Source organism: Dendrobates tinctorius, unplaced genomic scaffold (genome assembly GCF_039654945.1).
Source record: "Dendrobates tinctorius isolate UK_male_01 unplaced genomic scaffold, ASM3965494v1 ptg000019l, whole genome shotgun sequence".
Taxonomy (NCBI): domain Eukaryota; kingdom Metazoa; phylum Chordata; class Amphibia; order Anura; family Dendrobatidae; genus Dendrobates; species Dendrobates tinctorius.
Genome location: NW_027361687.1, coordinates 88,121,378 through 88,144,449, shown reverse-complemented (window position 1 = coordinate 88,144,449; position 23,072 = coordinate 88,121,378). Strand labels below are relative to the sequence as shown.

Here is a 23,072-nt window from a genome sequence, read left to right as displayed (position 1 = left end):
TTTTTGCTGCGTTTTTTGCGTGATTGCATTGCTTTCAGTGGTGATAAAAGCATTCACCAGGTAATGTAATTTGAACATTTTTCTACCTTATCTGGCAATGTGGTGTGTGAGACATGATCAGACACATCCTGTTTAATTTATGAAGGAGGGACTCTGAAAGTCACAGATTTTTTTTTCCAGGGCATTCAGGCAGCACTTAATATTGTTAGAGGGCCATCAGGTGGCCCTCACTAATTTTAGAGGACCAGCAGCCTGCCCTCACTGAACAGTTTTAGTCAGGTAGCAGCCAGTTCTCGCTAGGCATTTTTGGAGGGCCAGCAGCGGTCTACTCTTTGCATAGCCATATGTTGCTACTGTAATATAATTTACACATTTGAAGTGGGCAATATTTCTGTTAAGTAATAATACTGTAAATTTAGAAACTTGGAGGGCCATAAGGTGGTCCTCACAGCAGGCAGCCATCACTATTTTTTAGAGGGTCAGCAGGCATCATGTGGGCAGATGAGACCAAGATAGAGCTTTTTGGAAAAGCACATCATTCTACTGTTTACTGTAAATGGAATGAGGCCTACAAAGAAAATGCAGCAGTTATAGTTAAATATGGCTGAGGTTCAAAGGTATTTTCAGATTGTTTTGATGCTCCTGGCTTTGGGTGTCTTGACTGTGTGCAAGACATCATGAAATGTAAAGATTCACAAAGGATTTTGAGTTGCAATGTAGCGCCTGGGGTCAGAAAGCTGGATTTGCTTCATAGGTAATGGGTCTTCCAGCAGGATAATGACCTCAAACATACTTCAAGAAGCACCAAATAACACTAAAAAAAACCCTCTTACTATTTGCAAAATATTTAATAAAAATTACCATAAAAAGGAGGACATAAGGTAATAAACTTAAAGGGAGTGGGGAATGGGCCTAGCCCTATAACATCCTCCTGTATTGACCTTACCTTGCCACAGAGGTAGGCACCCTAGTAATTTGATATGGTACCCATGTAAGGGAGGGACAGGACTGTAGTCGTGACCTGAACAATTGCTATGTCCATGTCCAGTCCTTCCCCTACAGAAAAATGTACTCTTCTCTTCTGCATACCTGTATCTCCAGAATCAGCTTTCTCTGGGTACTTCCCAGGTGATAACAGTCCCTCTTCCAGGCAACCCCCAGCAATGGAGACACAGTCTGAGTTAACTTAAACACTTTTTTTACTGAGTATTTCACACGTTACAGCCACGGTTGGTACATTGTGACTTTTATTTGTTTCCTCATCTTTACCTTTCTGGCTGTCACTTCTGTGCAGTACATGACCAGACCACACCGTCCTACACTGCTCCCCAGTTCCTTCCTGGCTTAACCTTGCCATCATAACAATTCCTTCTGCCTGTTTTGCCCCAGACTCAAAATCATCAACTACCAGGTTTGGTTGGCTCTGGTAAAGCATCCAGTCCATCTGTAAAGAACTCGTCGAACCTCCAGCTTCCTTCACTTCAGCTGTCCAGCTAACTCCTGCCCTAAAAGCATCGGCCCAGGCGACAAGTCACCACATCTTTTCATTTCTGTACTGGCCCACTGCTATGACACACAGTGGCCGTGGGTAACATGGGCTGCAGCGCTGGAACGTTGCGTGGCAGCCAAGCTGTCCGGGCCTATAGCCCAAGTGGACACTAGGGCACCCTGGTCCCATCTGACCTAACTTTCTACGAGGTCCCCGCTTACTACCTGGTAGCCCTTCCTACACTTAACCCTCTATGAACATCCTATCAGCTATACCTATAGAGCCCACTAGTATACCCCCATCTAGTGGCCCGTAACAGAACTACACTTACCCATGACTTTGAAAACTATATATTAAAGTGTCCTCCTCTGATGTCCCGGAAAGGATGCCCTAACTTACCCTAGCTGTACATACACAATAGGCACATTATACTAAGCAATAATATAAAACAGAAACAGAAGACAATATGTTACAACTTTCTACACAATGGTAGCACATACATGTGGCAATACCATTAAGGACGAGCGATAATACATATCTCTATGTAGCAGTACCACAGATGTTAATCATAAACATTATAATGGCAATGTAAACACAATAACATTGGAGGGACAATCTGGGGAAGGGAAGCAAGAAAGACATCATATCTCACTCCCTTACACCCACACTCCTAGCATCAGTAAGATGGATTTTAGCAGCAGCAAACATATACTTTGGTCATTTCTTCAAAGAATTAATGAATTAGTTTAAATGAAAAATAGATCACTCTAAATAATTCCTAAGATGGCAATACAAAACTACCTATTAGTGACTTTGCAGCAGTTCAAATAGTGCATTAACACATTTGAACTGTGTCCTGATCATGGCCTTCCACCCTCCATGGCCATGATCAGGACGCCCATCGGTTAATAAATAGGAAGGAGTGTGGAAAAGATAAGAACCCCCAATAAGCCGTTGAGAGCGTTAGGCCGGGGTCACACTGGCGATTAAAACAGACGAATGCAATGCGATAAAAAATCGCATTGCATTCGTCCCAATGTTATTCTATGGGGCAGCTCCCATCATGCGATTTTTGATCGGATCCGATCCGATTAAATTGCGGGGACTCCCTGCAGCCTCAGTGACATCAGCGGGAGACCCAGCAATTTAATACAATGAATTAACCCCTTAAATGAACCCCTACAACTCAAAAATTTTACCCACAAGCCTTCATATAATTAATAGTGATAGACATAAAAAAAAAAAACATGAAATGAAATGGTTAACTATATGTAAACCATGTGTCATTTCATGTCGGGCAGGAGAATGTTATACAAAAGCCGGCTAATGTTTCAGCGGCTTTTCTGCAATTAAGAACTGTATGAACTAGAAATATATATATAAATGTGTCTCTATGACATGTATAATATATATATATATATACTGTATATATATATATTTATTTAATGTGTCTAGATCTATTAATTCGTTTGTGTGCGGAAACCTGTCATTGGGCTCCATTATATGTCCATTTAGCTACCCTGCGAGAAAATCTCGCCAGACGGATGTCAAACGGATCCTTACATGCGATTAAAATCGCATCAATGAAGAAAAATCGCTTAAAAAACGGATGACTGGTTAAGAGACCTTTGTGCGATTACGGACCGTTAAATTGGGACTGATTTTTTCTTCGTTGTGTGTGACTCCAGCCTTAGAATGAATATTTTATAGTCAGTATGTGTTAATTCACTATTTGAACTGCTGCAAAGATAGAGGGATACTGGACGGTTGTCACGCTGCTGCTATGCAGGTAGATGCAAGCTCCACTAGATGGCGATAGAGTGGAGGGAGGACTGGTCACAGCAAGAGCCGACCTGCAAGCAGCAGCGAGGCTACCAGCAGGTGGCAGGAGAATAGTCAAACAAGCCAGGTCAATATTGGTCTGTAGTGCAGTACCAAAGGAATAAATAAACACAGAGTCAGAAACAAGCCAAATGGGTCAGTACCCGTCAGGAGCAGATATGCCAATGACGAGATACAAAGAGCAGGTCAAACTCCAAGCCTAGTCAAATACCAGAGAGTCCAAAACATGAAAGGGGGAGCACAGGGTCACAACGGGAAGAGGGGAACAAACAGACACGGGCAAAGTCAGCAATAGCAGGAAGACAAATCAGGGTATACACGGAGTGAGCTACTATAACTGACACCGCCTGCAGGATGCAGTGGAGAGAAATATGCAGCCTAAAGCCAGAAGGAGGCAGAGAAAAGTTAACCCTTGACATGAACAGACCGAGAAAGAGAGACAAGATACAAAACCCAGCCTGGATCATGACAACGATGATATGCCAGGTCTCTATGATTGAGCATACTGTGCATAGGAGAAGTGCAATATATATACAGCTTTGCTCAAAAGTTTACATACCCCGGCAAATTTTTTGCTTTTTTTGGCCTTTTTTCAGAGAATATGATTGATAATACCAAAACTTTTTTCCACTCATGGTTAATAGCTGGGGGAAGCCATTTATTGTCAAGCTACCGTGTTTTCTCTTTTTAAAGCATAATGACAACCCAAAACATCCAAATGACCCTGATCAAAAGTTTACATACCCCATTTCTTAATACTGTGTATTGCCCCCTCTAACATCAATAACAGCTTGAAGTTTTTTGTGGTAGTTGTGGATGAGGTTCTTTATTTTTTCAGATGGTAGAGCTACCCACTCTTCTTGACAAAAAGCCTCCAGTTCCTGTAAATTTCTGGGCTGTTTAGCAGGAACTGCACGCTTGAGTTCTCCCCAGAGTGGTTCAATGATATTGAGGTCAGGAGACTGAGATGGTCAGTCCAGAAAATTCACTTTTTTCTGCTGTAGCCAATGACAGGTTGACTTGGCCTTCTGTTTTGGATCATTGTCATGTTGGAACATCCAAGTACATCCCATGCACAGCTTCCCAGCTGATGATTGAAAATTTGCCTCCTGTATTTGCTGATAAAGTGCTGCATTCATCTTTCCTTCAACTATGACCAAGTTTACTTTGCCTTTGTAGCTCACACATCCCCAAAACATCAGCAATCCATCTCTGTGCTTTACAGTAGGAATGGTGTTCCTTTCATCATAGGCCTTGTTGACCTCTCTCAAAATGTAATGTTTATGGTTGTGGCCAAAAAGTTCAATTTTGGTCTCATCACTCCAAATTATCTTGTTCCAGAAGTTTTGAGGCTTGTCTCTGTGCTGTTTTGTATACTGTAGATGAGATACTTTGTGGCATTTGTGCAGTAATGTCTTTCTTCTGGCGACTCGACCATGCAGCCCATTTTTCTTCAAGTGCCTCATAGAATCATAGAATCATAGAATCATAGAATCATAGAATCGTAGAGTTGGAAGGGACCTCCTGGGCCATCTGGTCCAACCCCCTGCTCAAAGCAGGATTCGCTAAATCATCCCAGTCAGATGTCTGTCCAGCCTCTGTTTGAAGACTTCCATTGAAGGAGAACTCACCACTTCTCGTGGCAGCCTGTTCCACTCATTGATCACTCTAACTGTCAAAAAGTTTTTTCTAATATCTAATCTGTGTCTCCTCCCATTCAGTTTCATCCCATTGCTTCTAGTCTTTCCTTGTGCAAATGAGAATAAAGTTGATCCTTCTACAATGTGACAGCCCTTTAGATATTTGTAGACAGCTATTAAGTCTCCTCTCAGTCTTCTCTTTTGCAAACTAAACATTCCCAAATCCTGCAACCTTTCCTCATAAGACAGGGTTTGCAGACCGGTCACCATTCTGGTCGCTCTTTTCTGAACTTGCTCCAGTTTGTTGATGTCTTTTTTAAAATGTGGTGCCCAAAACTGGACACAATATTCCAGATGAGGTCTGACCAAAGAGGAGTAGAGGGAAATAATGACTTCACGTGATCTAGACTGTATGCTTCTGTTAATACATCCTAGAATTGCATTTGCCTTTTTTGCTGCTGCATCACACTGTTGACTCATATTCAGTCTGTGATCTATTAGTATACCCAAGTCTTTTTCACATGTGCTGTCACTTAGCCCTATTCCTCCCATTCTATATATGCTTTTTCCATTTTTATTGCCCAGATGTAGTACTTTGCATTTCTCCCTGTTAAAAACCATTCTGCTGCCCACTTCTCCAGTTTATTTAAATCTTTTTGAATCCTCTCTCTCTCTTCTCTAGTATTAGCTATCCCTCCTAGCTTTGTGTCATCAGCAAATTTAATCAGTTTACCCTCAATTCCTTCATCTAAATCGTTGATAAAGATGTTGAACAATACAGGGCCCAGGACAGAGCCCTGTGGTACCCCACTTGAGACATTCTTCCAACTGGATGTGCAGCCATTTACGACCACTCTTTGGGTCCGATCACTAAGCCAGTTATGAATCCACCTAACAGTTGCCTTGTCCATTCCATACTTAATCATTTTTTCAATAAGGATTGTATGAGAGACTTTGTCAAATGCTTTGCTGAAGTCAAGATATACTATATCTACAGAATTTCCTTGATCCACCCAATCAGTGATACCGTCATAGAAGGAAATTAAGTTAGTCTGACATGACTTATTAGTTACAAACCCATGCTGACTCTGTTTAATCACTTCATTCTTATCCAGGTATTGACATACATGTTGTTTAATAATTTGTTCAAAGATCTTTCCTGGTATAGAAGTCAGACTCACCGGCCTATAGTTGCCTGGGTCCACCTTCTTCCCCTTTTTGAAGATAGGAACAACATTTGCTCTTCTCCAGTCTTCTCCTTATTGTGCATCTTGAAACAGCCACACTGCTAGTTTTCAGAGAGTCCAGTATTTCAGCTGATGTTATTTGTGGGTTTTTCTTTGCATCCCGACCAATTTTCCTGCCAGTTGTGGACGAAAATTTTGTTGGTCTACCTGACCGTGGTTTTGATTTTACAGAGCCCCTGATTTTCCATTTGTCAATCACAGTTTGAATGCTGCTGACTGGCATTATCAATTGCTTGGATATCTTTTTTTTTATCTCTTTCCTGCTTTATACAGATCAACTACCTTTTCCCATAGATCCGTTGACAATTCTTTTGCTTTCCCCATGACTCACAATCCAGAAACGTCCTTGACTGGATGAAACATGCAAGAGTCTGTCTGGATCCCGGAAACTCACTCAGCTTTTATGCACACACATTGATTACAAGCAAACAGGTCACAGATGAGGATGTTTACTTTAGTAGCCAGTCAAACCCATTTGTGTCAACTTCTGTGCATGTTATGAGGCCAACATCTCCAGGGTATGTGACCTTTTGATCAGGGTCATTTGGATGTTTTGGATTGTCATTATGATTTAAAAAGAGAAAACACAGTAGTTTGACAATAAATGGCATCACCCAACCACTAACCATGAGTGGAGAAAAAGTTTTGGTGTTATCATTCATATTCTCTAAAAACAAAAGGCCAAGAAAGCAAAAATTCTTCTGGGGTATGTAAACTTTTGAGTATAACTGTATATGGTTGATCTTTCATCTGTCTGGTTTAGGTGGCACATGCATTGATGCTACCAGGAACTGTTAAAATTTGAGTGACAGATAAAATTTGCATAAACCCACAAGTATTTAGCCATAAATCAGTGATGTGTAATTGGGCATATTGTGGTTATTTAAAGCTATGAGAAGTGCAACATATATATGGTTGATCTTTCATATGTCTGGTCTAGGTAACACATGCATTGATGCTACCAGGCACTAACTGTTGGTGCTAAATAATTGAATGACAGATAATCATTTGCATAAAACCCACAAGTATTTAGCCTAAAAACAGTGGTTTGTGGAGTGGCAAAACCATCGAAATTAAAGGAACCAGGAGTTATTGGGTTCAAATATATTGGTTAACTCACACACTATTGATAAAAAGTTGCATCCATTTTTTTCTATATTGGTTTCTCTTGCACCTTATTTGCACATGAGCACTTTTTTATGAGGTTTGGTGTTAACCTTTTTATTATCTGTTTGAGTAATAAAAGTTAAATTTTATCTTTATGTCAGGGTGCAAGAAGGAATCTCCTGTCAGCTGTCAATGTGAAAGCAGGTTGTGGGATGCAGTGACAGACAGAAGGCAGAACAAGGGTTAACAAGTTTGACAGTTTTAATGTAACATGGGATTAACTCCTTGCAGGAAGATAAATGGTTAACTGGGAGAATAACAGTCCAATTATCGTGTCAGGAATCCTTCAAATCGCAGGCACTTCTTGGGAGTTGATAGTACCGTCAACGGCTGGCGCGGTGTTGGTCAGAGGAGATTCTGTGGGCAATGTCTGTCCGTGGTCTGGCGGCAGCGGTCGGTCTCCAGCACCTTCCACTGAGCCCCTAGTCCATGAGCATATGCGACAGATGCAAACTAGGCCGCAGAAATATCAGAGTTCAACGTGAGCGGGCACAGATATGCCGGTAAGGTGGTCCGCAGACATCTATTCAGCACCTGATTCTCGCTCTCTGACACGTGCGCTGTACTCAGTTGCAACACTCAAGGCACCTCGCTTTCTGCCAGTTACTGGGCACACCACGCTTCTTCCTCTGAGGTCCCCGCTGGTGACGGTGGGAGTATCAAGACGCAGGCCTGCGCGCTGTCCCTGTACTCTCTCAGCCATGTCCCCTGCTTCACAGGGCAAAGGTCTATCCAGTCTCTTACTCCTTTCCCTGGACAATAGGGGAGACAGCCCCGACAGTTCAGGACCCGGCACAGGACAGGTACTCATGGCCCGGTTCTCCTCCTTAGAAATGCATGATGAAATGCATCATTGACCACATTGACTGGTTAGCCCCTTTTCCTAAATATATTTTTTAAAACGTCCCTTTGTTTACAAAAATCTGTAAAATTTGAGTAGGATTTGGCCTTTTGGTATCCCTCTCTTCAGGTTAATTGGGTGATAACTTCAAGAAGCACCCAGAAATGGATGTAAACAAATCACTGGAGAGTTCAGAAGGGATAATTCCAGCTCCAGTAGCGTAAAGTCTCCCATCACTACCTCTTAGATACAGATACTACAGAGAAACTGTGAATGGATACATTAAATCAGTTAATTTTGCCTACTTTGATGAATTTCTAAGTACAGATCACAGTAAAAAAACATGAATCTGTCAAAGAGTGTATGAAAAAAAGAAATCAAGTTGTGAACTGTGGAAGACATGTATGTGACCAGAATGAACACTAATTTCCATGGGATTATACCTAGCACCTATGCTTACAGTAAATGCAGCTAGCAGTGGTATTAATAGGAAAAAGAATATATGCAACCTTGATAAAAAAAATTGTTTCAGGAGCATGATTTTTAATTTAGAAGGCAATAATCACTAACTAGATGTCTTTACTACACTATCGCTACTCTAACAGCTCACCCTACACGAATTGCAGAAAAGAGCGGTATTATTAGAGAATAGAATTTATTTGAATTAGCCCTGACAAAAGCTATTAGTTTAACGTAGCAGCATCAAGGTCTGTTATTTCTCCAAATCTGCTGGGGAATATAGTGGAGCGTTTCACATCTACCCAGCCTGATAGGGAAGAGACCAGGAGCTTCTGTTCTTACTGTACAGTCTCCTGTCCTGGCTGTGAAATCCTGTATTCAGTGGGAGATCTCCCTATGTGACAACCACCTGACAGCCCACAACAATGCACTGGACCCTTTTATTAATGGAATCCACTGCCTCTTTTGATTTCCAAAAATGTTCCCTCAACTACAAGGTGGAGCCTAAGAAAATAATTTTTTTCGCATTACTAAGGAGTTGGTCTTCTACACTGGTAAAGCATATGCAGTAAGTGCAAGGGATGCTAAAAATTAGGAGACACTCCAATACCCCTTTGAAGAAACACAGTAGTAGGCTTCAGAAAACTTTGAGAGTGTCTCCCTGCCTCTGTTGTATCTGGTGTGTGTCTCTCTTGTCTCTACTGCTTGGTTGTCCAAAGAAATGTGATCTCTGCCACCAGCATTGTCATCTAGGGCCTTCGGTTACTGCAACATTTTATTAGACCTCTCCGCCATGGGAAGGAGAGATGTAAAGTTCTCCTTGTAGTGTGGGTCTAGATGGCTGGCCAACTACTAACTAGTGTTGGCCAAAATACATACAACGCGAGGGTCACGGGAAAGGCAGAGGAGCATAGACTCAGCCATGTGTTCCAGATTGCCAACAGTTGAGCCTTCCCTGTCCCCACCAAGAGGACGACTGTCCATGTTCTCCTCCTAGTCCTCCTCCTCATCCTCCCTCTCCTCCTCGGCTTCAGGCTATCCATGCTTGAACAGATGGGATGAAGATGGTATGGGTAGTACCGTCTGTAGCGTAGGCAATCAGCTCCTGTTTCTTCTCCTCATTATCACTCAATCTGAGTTGAGAAGATGAGATCAGGATGCGCTGTGTAGCATCAACCTGTATAGTTTATTATTCTCAACTTGCTTCGCCTGGAAAGCCTCGTCCATAATTAGAAGCATCAAGCATTTCAGTAGACAGAGAAGAGGGATGATGACACTGATAATGTCATCATCACCGCTCACCATCTTGATCGAGTCATCAAAGGTTTGGAGGACAGCACAGATGTCAAAGATCCATGCCCACTCATCAGCTCTTATATGCGGAGGCTGACCAGAATACAGGCATTCATGTTGTAGCTGGTATTCGACTGCTGCCCTCTGCTGCTCACAAAACCTTTCCAACATATGTAATGTTGAGTTCCAACATGTGGTGATATTGCACACCAGTCAGTGAGCTGGAAGTTGCAAACACTACTGCAGCACTGCCAAGGCAGCGTTAGCTGTACCTGACTTGCGAAATGGGCTCATACATGGCAAACTTTCACATGAAGCTCATGCAAATATGGGTAGTTTTTGAGAAACCGCTAAGCCACTAAGTTAAGCACGTGGGCCAGGCATGGAAGATGTGCGAAGTTGCCAAGCTTCAAAGCCGCCATCAAGTTCCGGCCATTGTCACACACAGCAATGCCTGGTTGTAGGTTCAGGGGCAAAAGCCACAAATCAATCTGATCTGTTAAATCTTTCAACAATTCTATGGTGGTGTGCGATTTTCAGCTAAGCAGATTAGCTTCAGAAGAGCCTGTTGCCACTTGGCCAAGGCAGTGCTGCAGTGCTTCCAGCTTGCGACTGATGTTGATGTTTTGGCGTTGGAGTCTTAGGAGGAGGAGGTGCAGGAACTTCTGTAGAAGGTGGGGGCAACCCAGATTGAACCAGGGACCGCAGTGCTTAGTGTTGATAGCACATGTTACATCCCAAAGTCCCACTGGGTCCCAGTTTCCACAATTTCCACCTGGTGTGCCGTCAGCTAAATATAGTGTCCCTGGCCACAAAGACTTGTCCAGGTGTCCATGGTTAAGTGGACCTTCCCTGTAACAGTGTTGGTCAGAGCACGGCTGATGTTATGGGACACGTGCCCGTGTAAGGTGGGGATGGCACACCGGGAGAAATAGTGGTGGCAGGGGACCAAGCATCGAGGGACGGCTGCTGTCATGAGGTTGCAGAAAGCTTCAGTCTCCACAAACATAAATGACAACATTTGACAACATGTGACAACACAGTCTGCAAAGGTGACCGTTTAGTACTGTGGCCTGTGGTTGCGTACTTACTCTTGCAATCCAAGGACTGGGGTAGGGACAACTGGTCGCTGCATTAGGACAAGAACGTGGACTTGGTTTCTCATGGTGGTTGCAAGTGTGCAACGACAGGTGCAGGGTGGGAGGTATCTTTGCCTGTGTCATGGACAGGGGATTGATGTAGAGAACAGTGGAACCCTGGCATTAGGCACAACTAGTTGGGTGCTTTGTGATCATGTGCCTGAACATGTGGTGCTGGTCAGGCTGGTAGTTGTGCTGCCTCTTCTGATGCTGGCATGGCCAATTTTGCAAATGGCCTTTTTTGGGTTAACTGTAATATCCTTTAAAAAAGCGCCAGACTCACGTGAACACCTAAACCTTTGCCTGGTAATTTCACCAATGTTGGTGCTCTGGGAAACACATGCCCGCCTTGCATCTCTGGTCACTCCACTGCCTCTTCCTGACTGATGTGGTGCTGCAGATCGCTCCCCTTGTGAGCTGCTGTCCTCGCTCTGCATGTCACCTTCCCAGATTGGGTAAGTGACTTCATTGTCCTGTTACGGATTTGCAACACAGGACTAGAGTAGATGGGGGAAAACTGACCCTGCACTATAACTAGGCTGATACCCTACGATGGAGTGGGCGATCCATTCCTTGTGAATAGACCCACCGACGATCCTAGGTTAATCTCAAGCGAAGACCTATAGATAGAGGGAGGGGGGTCACTGAAAGATCTAAGGACTGGGTACAAAAATGGGTCACCTCCTAATAGAAAACACAGAGAAAGCTGCAGAAACCAACTGAAAAGGGAAGCTAAGACTAGAAGAACCTGAGGTCCCAGCACTGCACAAATTAAAGCACACAGAAGGCAAAGCACCAAGCTAAAACGCAAGCGGATTAACACTGGTGTCCTGCAAGGACTGGGAGGTAGGTGCAGGTTAATAAAGAGTGATACCATCACTTGACCCAAGAAAAACCCAGCACCAGAGGAAAAGGACCAGCAGCCAGAACACCACAAGAAAATTGCGGATAGTCACAAACTAAACAGATTCTAACATGTCCACCACCTCATCTTCCACTTCCGCACCCTGGTCCTCCTCCTGGCTTGCTGATGTAACAACCTCACTTGTTGGCAATTGTGTCTCATCATCATTCACCTCTTGCGACAGTAATTGCATTTTTCCACAGTCACCTTTTGTGACCATGGCTGCTTAAATATTTGGGCATCACTACATGAGATCTCCTCAAGTCCCACTTGAAAAGAGCAGAATCTATAAATGGAAATGTGAAAAGGTCCAAGTGTGGTATCACTTGTCTTCAGGCACTCGACATGGTGGGATGAAGAAGTATCAGGGTGAGTATTATGTAGTCCAGAATTACAGCTACTGAGACTGAACCGTGTGGAAGACAGGGTGGTGATGGCAAAGTGATTGCTATCCATCCAACAACCTTTTCACACTGGTCTGGATTCAAGAGTGATGTTCCATGCCCTCCTACAAAGTTGGACAGGAAGCTAGATGGACATGATGTGTGTGTTTGTTATGCTGCCACAACAGGATCAGTTTCACCTTGGTTACGCCCTCAGTCTTAGCTCTCACCATAATCATCTTGTCAAAAACCGTGTCCCTTACCCTGCTTTTCTCATTTTATATTCCGTATGATATATCCCTGCTGAAAAATCTTTGCAGGATAAGTATGTCAGAAAAATTTGCATACCTCAGGACTTCATTCAGTGCTTCCGCTCTATAGCACTGCTACTATTTCTAACCAACCAAGTCTGTCATTTTTGTTTTGATGCACAGCTGGAGCAGTATAAATGCTGTAGAATTTTCACTGCTGAAATTACTTTTCAATATTACTATTGCAGGAAAATTACTGCTAACCAAACAAGTCTGACTTTTTTGTTTTGGTGCACAACTGACGCAGTATAAATGCCATATAATATTTTACTGCTGAAAAAAATGTGCAATATTATTATCGCAGGAAAATTTGCCCACCTCAGATGGACTTGTTACAGTGCCAAAGCAATATAGCAATGCTTTTTCATGCCAACCATCTCTGGCTTTCCTATTTTGATGCAGGACTGGTGCAGTATAAAAAGCTTATAATATTTGTCTGCTGAAAAAAAATTTATAGGAATACTAGTGCAGGAAAATTTGCCCACCTCACATGGACTTGTTATTTTTCTGGAGCAATATAGCTATGCTATTTCTAAAGAAAAACTCTAGCTTTTTTACTTTGATGTAGAACTGGTACAGTGTAAATGGTGTATAATGTTTGTCTGCTGAAAATAAATTGACAGGAATACTATCACAGGAAAATTTGCCCACCTCACATGGAGTCGTTACATTGCAGGAGCATTATATCAATGCTACTGAGATTCAACCAAGTTTGTCTGTATGCTTTTGACACAGGACTGTTGCAGTAAAAATGGTGCATAATATTTCCCTGCTCAGAACAATTTGCAGAATTAAGAGCAAAAATAATATTATCAGCTCTGAGAAGGGCTTCTGGTATGAGTTGCAGCTGAAAGTACGTGCAATTAGCTCTATCCTTGTCACGCTGCAGCACTGCAGGTAAATGCAGAGTTATGCAAACTCCACTAAATGGTAGCAGAGTGGAGAGAGGCCTGGAATTCTGCTCAGAGCAGACCAGCAGCACTGCAGCGAGGCTACCACCAGGTGGCAGCAGAATAGTCGGACAAGCCGGGTCGATACCAGAGAGTAGCGTTGTACCAAGAGGAATCCCATACATAGAATCAGAGGAGCGCACAAAGGTCAGTACTGGTCCGTAGGAGAAGTACCAGAAGGAAGGAACAGAATTAGGTCAAAGCCAAAGCAGAGTCGAGTTCCAGGGAGTCCAATCACATAGGGACACATAGAGATGGGATGGGTAGGAGAGGGGTACACAGACATGGGCAAAGACAGCCAAACACAGCAGGACAAATCAGGGTCTCACCAAAGCCAGCTACACATGCCATAGGCAGGAAATATAACTGGCATTGCCTGCAGGATCCAGAGCAGAGAAATAGCAGACCTGACATCGGAACAAGGCAGAGAAAGTTAACCCCTGAATGACCAGACCGGGAAAGGAGAGACAAGACCCAAAACTGGTCTGGATCATGACAATCCTGTCCTACAAGATCCCTTCAGCACAATCTCTCCCTAAGTTCTGCTAACAGCAGTATGACTATTTATTATAATTAGCCCTAAGAAGGGCTGTTGTTGCAATTGAAATAAATGAAAATGTGGTTGAATCTCTGCCAATACGTAGCTACACCTCTGTCCCTCTGCCAAGACATTAAAAATGGGCCGTGGCTGGGTCTTCCAGCAAGACAATGACCCAAAACATACAGCCAAGGCAACGAGTGGCTCAAAAAGAAGCACATTAAAGTCATCGGGTGGCCTAGCCAGTCTCCAGACCTTAATCCCATAGAAATCTTATGGAGGAGTTGAAGCACTGTGTTGCCCATGTGATTTAGAGATGATCTGCAAAGAGGAGTGGACCAAAATTCCTCCTAATGTTCGCAAACATCTTCATCGACTACAAAATACGTCTGACTGCTTTGATTGCCAACAAAGGTTTTGCCACCAAGCATTAAGTCTTGTTTGCAAGCAGGATCAAATACTTATTTCTCACTGCAAAATGCAAATAAATTTATATAATTTAGACAGTATGATTTTCTGTTATTTTTTATATCCTGTCTCTCAATATTAAAATTAACTTACCCTTAAAATTATAGACTGTTCATGTCTTTGACAGTGGACAAACTTACAAAATTAGCAAGAGATCAAATACTTATTTCCCCCACTGTGTATAGACCTGATGACACTATGCAGCCAGCCAATCACAGTAATTCCACAACCAAGATGGCTATGGCATTACAGTGACTGGCAGGCAATCCCTGCATGTTTATTGGCTATCTAAAAAAGCACCAAACATGCAGGGTGGGGACTCGATCTTCCGTTGAAGCAAATACTTGCTGAGTAACGAGCATCTTGAGCGCACTTGTGGCGCCCCTGAGGTTCAGTCGCCACAGAGGTACTGCACCTTCTCCTAAGGTGCAGTGCCCCACCATCCAGGAATAATAATTGGACGACAACCAAACCATATCACCCACTTTAAACCAGGGACCAATGGTCCTATGCTGGTTGGAAATTCGGTGGGCCTTTTCCAGAGAGAGTGACAGCTTATCCACCACTTGGTCCCATATCTGCTGCATTCTCTCAACCACAGTGTCCACACCTGGGCAGGACGAAGATTCCATTTGCCCTGAAAAGAATCGAGGATGAAACCCAAAATTACAGAAAAAGGGTGACATCAAAGTGGGAGAACTAGCTCTATTGTTCAACGCGAAGTCGGCCAAGGGCAAAAATGAGACCCAATCATCCTGATCAGCAGATACAAACATCTTAAATAAGACTCCAAGGTCTGGTTTGTTCTCTCAGTCTGTCCATTGGTCTGGGGATGAAACGCGGAGGAGAAGGATAACTGAATTCCCAGATTGGAACAAAAGGCTTTCCAGAATCTGGAAACAAACTGGACTCCACTGTCGGATACAATGTTCTCAGGAATCCCATGTAACCAAACCACCTGTTATAAAAACAAGGGCACCAACTCAGCGGAAGATGGCAACTTTGGGAGTGATACAAGATGGACCATCTTCGAAAATCTATCACAAATCACCCAAATAACAGTCATCCTCTGAGAGACAGGAAGATCAGAAATAAAATCCATTGAGATATGGGTCCATGGCCTCTTGGGCACGGGCAGGGGCATCAGCAACCCACTAGAACGAGAACAGGGTTTAGACCGAGAACAAGTCCCACAGGACTGTACAAAATTCCTGACATCACGAGATAAGGCAGGCCACCAAAAAGACCAACTCACCAAATCTCTGGCACCAAAAATAGCTGGATGACCAGCCAATGCGGAGCAATGAATTTCAGACATCACTCTCTTTCTCCACTGCTCAGCAACATACAATTTTCCCATAGGGCAAGGCTCAGGTTTATCCTCCTGAAATTCCTCCAGGGCGTGTCTCAAATCGGGCGAAATGGCAGAAAGACCCCCTCACCTAGGATGGTAGTAGGCTCGGTCACATTAAGAGAATCGGCAAAGAAACTCCTAGAAATGGCGTCTGCCTTAACATTCTCAGTGCCCGGAAGAAAAGAGACCACAAAATTAAAACGCGTGAAAAACAAGGCCCATCTAGCCTGTCTAGGATTCAAGCGTTTGGCCGACTCCAGATAAATCAAATTCTTGTGATCGGTGAAGACCACAACTTGATGTCTAGCTCCCTCCAACCAATGTCTCCACTCCTCAAATGCCCATTTCATGGCCAACAATTCCCGATTCCCCATGTCATAGTTGCGTTCAGATGGGGAGAACTTTTGAGAAAAGAAGGCACAGGGATTCATCTTAGAAGTCACAGGGTCCTTTTGGGACAAAACAGCTCCTGAACCAATCTCAGAAGCATCTAGCTCCACCTGAAATGGAAGTGAGACATCAGGTTGCCTTAAAACTGGAGCTGAAGTAAATCTCTGCTTAAGCTTCTGAAATGCTGAGACCAATTCAGCACATCAGCGTCCTTCTTGGTCAGATCAGTCAGTGGTTTTACAATACCAGAAAACGTACCTATAAATTTACGATAGAAATTAGCAAAACCCAAAAACTTCTGGAGGGCCTTCAAAGAAGTAGGCTGAAGCCAATCATAGATGGCCTGTACCTTGTCCGGGTCCATTTCAATAGTTGACGGAGACAAGATAAATCCCAAAAATGAAATCCTCTGTACACCAAAGAGGCATTTCGATCCCTTAACAAACAGGGAATTCTCCCTCAAAATCCGGAACACAGTCCGGACGTGTTCCACATGAGAATACCAATCACTAGAAAAGATCAAAATATCATCCAGATAGATGATGAAAAACTTATCCACAAAATCACGGAAAATATCATTCATAAAGGACTAGAAGACAGAAGGGGCATTAGTGAGCCCAAAAGGCATCACCAGGTACTCAAAATGTCCGTCCGGAGTATTAACCGCCGTCTTCCATTTATCCCCGTGCTTGATGCGAATAAGATTATACGCACCCCTGAGGTCAAGCTTAGTAAACCAGCAGGCACTCTTAACTCTGGAGAATAAATCAGACATCAGAGGTAACGGGTACTGATATTTAACCGTCATATTGTTAAGGGAACAATAATCAATACACTGTCTTAATGAACCATCTTTCTTGGCCACAAAAAAAAAAACAGCACCTAAAGGTGACGAGGATGGTCTAATATGACCCTTCTCCAACGACTCCTTAATATAGGATCGCATAGCATCATGTTCGGGTACTGATAAGTTGAAAAGCCGACCCTTGGGAAATTTACACCCAGGCATCAACTCAATTGCACAGTCATAACTCCTATGAGGAGGCAAAGATGCAGACTTACTCTCACTAAATACATCAGAAAATTCGGACAGATAATCAGGAATATCATGAAACTGAGGAGAGGTGGAGAAAACAGGAGCATCCCTAAGAACACACTGACAACCCCAACTCACCACAGACCCAGATTTCCAATCCAAAACTGGATTATGAGTTTGCAACCAGGGAAAACCCAGAACAATAGTATCATGCAATTTATGCAGCACCAAAAATTTACAATTTTCTTGGTGGTCTGGGGTAACTCGCATTATCACCTGGGTCCAAAACTGGGGTTTATTCTCCGCCAAAGGAGTAGCATCAATACCCCTCAAAGGAATAGGCGTCCACAGAGGCGTCATGGAAAAACCACAATGTTTAGCAAAGTCCAAATCCATCAGATTCAACGCTGCTCCTGAATCCACAAAAGCCTTAGTGGAAAACGTGGATAAGGAGCTGATCAGAGTAATTGCCTAAAGGAACTTAGGTTGTACACTGCCCACAGCAAATGTGTGTGCAAAGGTTCATCATACAACAATCCCAAGGCTTGAAAAAATGCATCCACATTAGTCGGAATAGGATTTTCAGGTGTCAGAGAAAAATCCCAATCCTGGGGATCGCCGCACAGCAAGGAGAAGACAATTTTAACCTGCTGCACAGAGGTCCACGATGAGTTAGGCTTCAAGGCAAGAAATTTACAATTATTCTTAAAATTCAGAAATTTAGACCGATCCCCAGAAAACACATCAGGAGTAGGGATCTTAGGTTCAGCAGCATGTGACTGAATGAGGTAGGTGGAAATTCCCTGCACTTCAGCAGCAAGTTGCTCCACACGATCAGACAATTGCTTAATCTCCATTAGGGAAAAAAAAATCCTCCTACGGCCCCAGAGAAAAAGAGGAAATAATATATAAAAAAAAATTCTGACACTTTTTTTTTTTTTTTAACCCTTTCCTGCTTTTGAGTACCCTAGAATCTGATTTGTGGCTGGTGATTCTGTTATGAATGGGTCACCGAGGAGGAAAAAATAAAACAAGCTAAGTCCCAGAAAAACCAGAGAGGTTGGTAACTATGCAGATTGCAGATCCCTGATCCTAACCACACAACTAGCCGTGGAGCATTCCTACGATGATCCTAGATGCCTTGTCACCGCAGAAGGACTAAATAAGCCTAAAGCAAGAAAGGGGAAAACTAACTGCCCCAGAGCAGACCCCAAAGGAAAGACAGCCCCCACACATGTATTGACGGTGAAACAAGATGAAAACACAAACACAGGCAGGAAAATAGGCTGAGCAAATGATGGGGCCAAAACTAACTAGAAAGGACAGGAAAGGAAAGACACTGTCTGCAATCTGCCAAAACCCTACAAAAATAATGTCCAACACTTCTGATAACAAAATTAACCCTGAAGTCACTAGACTTCTCCCACTATATCAGCACTCTGAAATCATAGAATCGTAGAGTTGGAATGGACCTCCTGGGCCATCTGGTCCAACCCCCTGCTCAAAGCAGGATTCGCTAAATCATCCCAGTCAGATGTCTGTCCAGCCTCTGTTTGAAGACTTCCATTGACTTCCAATATTCTGAGACAATTGGCAAATACAGATAAATAAGAGTGGAAATTCAGCACAGCCCCAGCCGGGGCTGGCTGACCACACAAGAACTGAAAAAACCAACAAAATCAAGTGTGAACATTAGCAGAAAAACTTAGCTTGAAATGACTGGAACAGAGCTGAACACCAAGAGCTGAAAAGCCAGAAGGAATCACCAGCACCAGAATAGGGTGTCGGCTGACTTAAATCCAGTCTGAAATTCCTGAGGTCCAATCGTCATCCTCATTATCAGGTGGCAGATCTCTACTGATTAAATCAGCCTCACTACCTCCTGTTACCACCAGAGGGAGCCTGGAAGGAAAACTCACAACTGGTAGACCAGAAAATGAACGCACAACACCCACGGCCACGGACCGGGTCACCGCTGCTGTGACACATCCCACTGATACCGGCCCGGTACCGAGTACCCCGCAGCCCTGGGTGGGTGACCCAATATGGCATCACGAACAGGATGACAAGAACCGATGCCATCGGGTTCTGTGCGCCTAAGATTTGTTGGATTGTGCGCTTTTGAAAATGTGCCGAAGACCCAATTTAATAGACTGTAAAATGGACATTAGAAATAGCCGCTGGCGCGGAGAAGAAGGGCGTGAAGAGATGGGAGGTCCTAGGAAAAGACCGCGAAGAGTCTTGGGCCTCCCCTACCTGAGTTACTATGTGACAGCGACATGGCCCACCCCCCGAGGGGTTCGTATACAGGCTTGGTATGGAGGCGCTGGAAGAAGATGCCGCCCCCAGAAGGAGGGGCAGAAGAAGCCAGTGGCGGAAAAGGAGCCGAGGCAGGAAGAAGAACGCCAGAACCCCATTTTGGAGAGTGAGGATCTCCCTGGCGCCATGGCTGAAGGATCCGACCCGATCTCTGAGATGAACCACCAGCAATTGGGAGAAGAAACAGCCGAGCTGACCACCCATCTGCAGCTGAGGCAAGAGGCCTTGGAGAAGCTGAGCCGGCAGCATGCCCGGGAGGAGCCTACACCTGCAGTACCTGCGACATCGGTACCCACCGCTGCCGCACTGGACCTCTTCCAGGCAGACCCTGTGGAGCCTGCGGACGCTGCTGTGCTGCCAGCAGCATGCCTTATCCCCTCCCTGCCACCACTGCCGGAATTGTTGTGCACAGCCCGGGGAGCTGAAGAGGAGGAAGAGAAGCCCCCGTCTGGACCTGATGCAGCTGCGCAGGCCCCGCCAGCGACCCCCGCGGAACCAGAGCTGCTGTTGGCTCCACCTCCGTCCCCGGTGTCTCACCGGGCAGCGCCTATCGCCACCACGCCTGCACCGGAGCAGAGACCGCACCGCCGGGAACTCCCAGGTATATACCCTGGCCCTCCTAATGGGTTGCCCTCCGAATTCACGTTGTTAGAGATGGGGAGGTGGAGGAGGTCCCTGCTGCGAGGTGTACGGTTGAAGCAGGCACGCCTGATTCGACATCTTCAGGGAAGAGGGGGGTCTGGATCGTTTTGGGACGGTGATCTCGGGATCCCTTCACTGCCAAGTCCCCAGCTAGTTGCCTGCCAGCGCCGACAAGCTGAGGAATCCCTCAGTGCTAGGCCTCGTACCAGAACAGCAGAACCACCTATCGAGGAGGAACAGTTGATGGGCATTGAGATGCATCATGCGTTCCCTTTGCCATAGCTTCACGGCCCTTTAGTAAGAAACCAGGATCAAGATGAAGATACCACATCTGGTAGCGGTTCCCCAGTAGCTTCCAGAACCCCAGGAGGGGACCATTAAAATAATCTTGTTACCCAGGAGGGTTTGTTGTACCAGTTGTGCCTTTTTGTTTGCTCATCATGGTTTAATTTTTAATTTTCCCAGTGTTGCCCTGTGTTGTTGGCAGCGTTTTCCAATTTGAACTAGCGATCATGAACTTGGAGTGATCCAAAAACTCTTACTTGTAAATAGTTGCACCTCTTTAGGTGCCCTCTCTTGGTTTTACATAAGACACTTTGCGAAGATGATGTCAAGATTTTACATAAAGACACTTTGCGAAGATGATGATCTACCTCAAAGGACACTGCAAGAAATTCCGGCTGGGAGCGGTGTCCAGCACTTACAAGAATAATTGTTGTTGAAAATTTTAATGCAAAGTATTTTTGATAATGATGTATCTTATGAGAGCATTAGTAACTAGGAAATGGCTTTTAATGTTTTGATACAGATATGAAAGATTTGAATAAAGAGTGAAAATGTGAATGGTGAACTAGGTATCACGGTTGTCACTTGAAAGAGAATAGAAAAAGTACGCTAGAAAGAGAAAGGAAATGTGTACTAGAGAAGAAAAGCTGAAGAATACTGAAGTGATAGTGAGTCACAGATAATAGCACTTAGAATTGCGTAAAGTATGAAAAATTGCACTTTTTGACTTGAAATTTAGACAGTTAATTAAGAATTGTTTGTAACGTTCAAGAAATAATGCCTCCTATATTAGGAAGTTTAGGATAAGAAATGTTTATGCAGCATTATAAAATTTTGTATGTTCCTGTACTGTCAACTTTGTTGTCTTGCAGCCCGCGGACATGCTGTGTTTAACGGGGGGTATGTGGTGCCCCTGAGGCTCAGTCGCCACAGAGGTACTGCACCTTCTCCTAAGTTGTAGTGCCCCACCATCCGGGTAAAGTGGGAACTCCTTTCCACGCTCCAACACTGTCATCCCACACAACAGGGTAGTTCTGCACAACCACATAGCGGCTCAGTGCTTGGAGAGTAGCAGAGCACCTTTGGTGGTTCCCTGCTTGGAACACTGGATGTGCTGGGAGGTGGGTGGAGCTGAGATCCATATAAAAGATGGGGAAGGTTTAGAATTACAGGTCAGTCTGACTGGAGGTCAGGCGAGAGAAGGACAGTCAGTCAGGAGAGTCTGAGGAGAAGGAGTGCTGCAGCTGCCTCAGTGATCTGAGCCAGCTGGCACAGGAAAGGAGAGAAGGAGAAAGACGTAGAACTGCAACCTAAGCTTCCATAAGAGAGAGAAAGACAAGTACGGAACGAAGGAGTAGAGAGAACAGAGAGGAGACGTGGGTTGGAAGAGGAACCCTGCCTATAGGTTCTCAGCGCAAGGCCGGGGCCCGGTCCCCGAGGTTGTATGGACACTTATGGTTCTGCAGCAGGCACCGGTGGAGTAGTTGGCTGTAAATGCATTACTCCCATCCAAGACTTGGGGCACAACAGCCTGTATAGAGAGCCGGGACTCAGGAGAAGGGAATCCCCGAAGTAGGCTACAGCTGTCTGTCGTACAAGGAGAGTTCTAGGGAACATCTAGTAAGAGGTATTCCAGGGTAACTCAGTACTGGAGTACTTCACACCTTAAGGCGCATTGGCGGAGTCATTCAGGAAAGGGACATGTTGAGGGGTGTTGGAGAGGAGAGTCCTGACTTGCCCGGGAGGTTGATTGAGTCTCTTCCCCGGAGGACAAGGCACGGAGGCAGGCACCAGTGTGTACCACGGACTGTGAATAAAGCTTTGGAACTGCAAGCCCTGGTGTCTTCCATTCATTTGTGCACTAACACGGTCAGCACCGCTACATCTGGTTACCAGCATCCCTCACATGCCTGCGCCTATCCTCATCCATTGCAACTACACTGCCCTGGGGTTACAGCTTCACCTGTGGGGAGCTACACCATCTATGCTGCAACACACCATCAGCCCCAGAGGATCTGCATGCAGCGTTGGCTTAACATCTTTCTTGCCAAACACTACAGGTGGCGTCACAAACTATTCACGTAAACCACACTATGTTCCCCCCATTGCTTGGGCACCCAGGGCCACGGACCGGGTCACAGCTGCTGTGACACATCCCACTGACACCGGCCTGGTACCGAGTACCCCGCAGCCCTGGGAGGGCGACCCACACTGATGCCTGAGCGAGTAATGAGCAGTGACAAGCACACTCACTCATCACTAATCAAGACCAGTGTTGTGCCAAAATCAGATGCTCCATTTTCATTCAGAGGTGTCACTTCTTCAAGAATCTGAAGCATCTGAAAAGTGGTGTGCACCTCTGTGTGCCATGTCAG

At 44.6% G+C, this 23,072-nt stretch overlaps 1 protein-coding gene across 3 annotated transcripts in view; it reads right to left on the bottom strand.

Moving 5' to 3' along the window:
* Positions 1-23,072, bottom strand: part of LOC141083087 (cholinesterase-like) — a 362,676-nt gene that overhangs the window by 68,616 nt on the left and 270,988 nt on the right. The gene's annotated exons all lie outside the window — the stretch shown is intronic.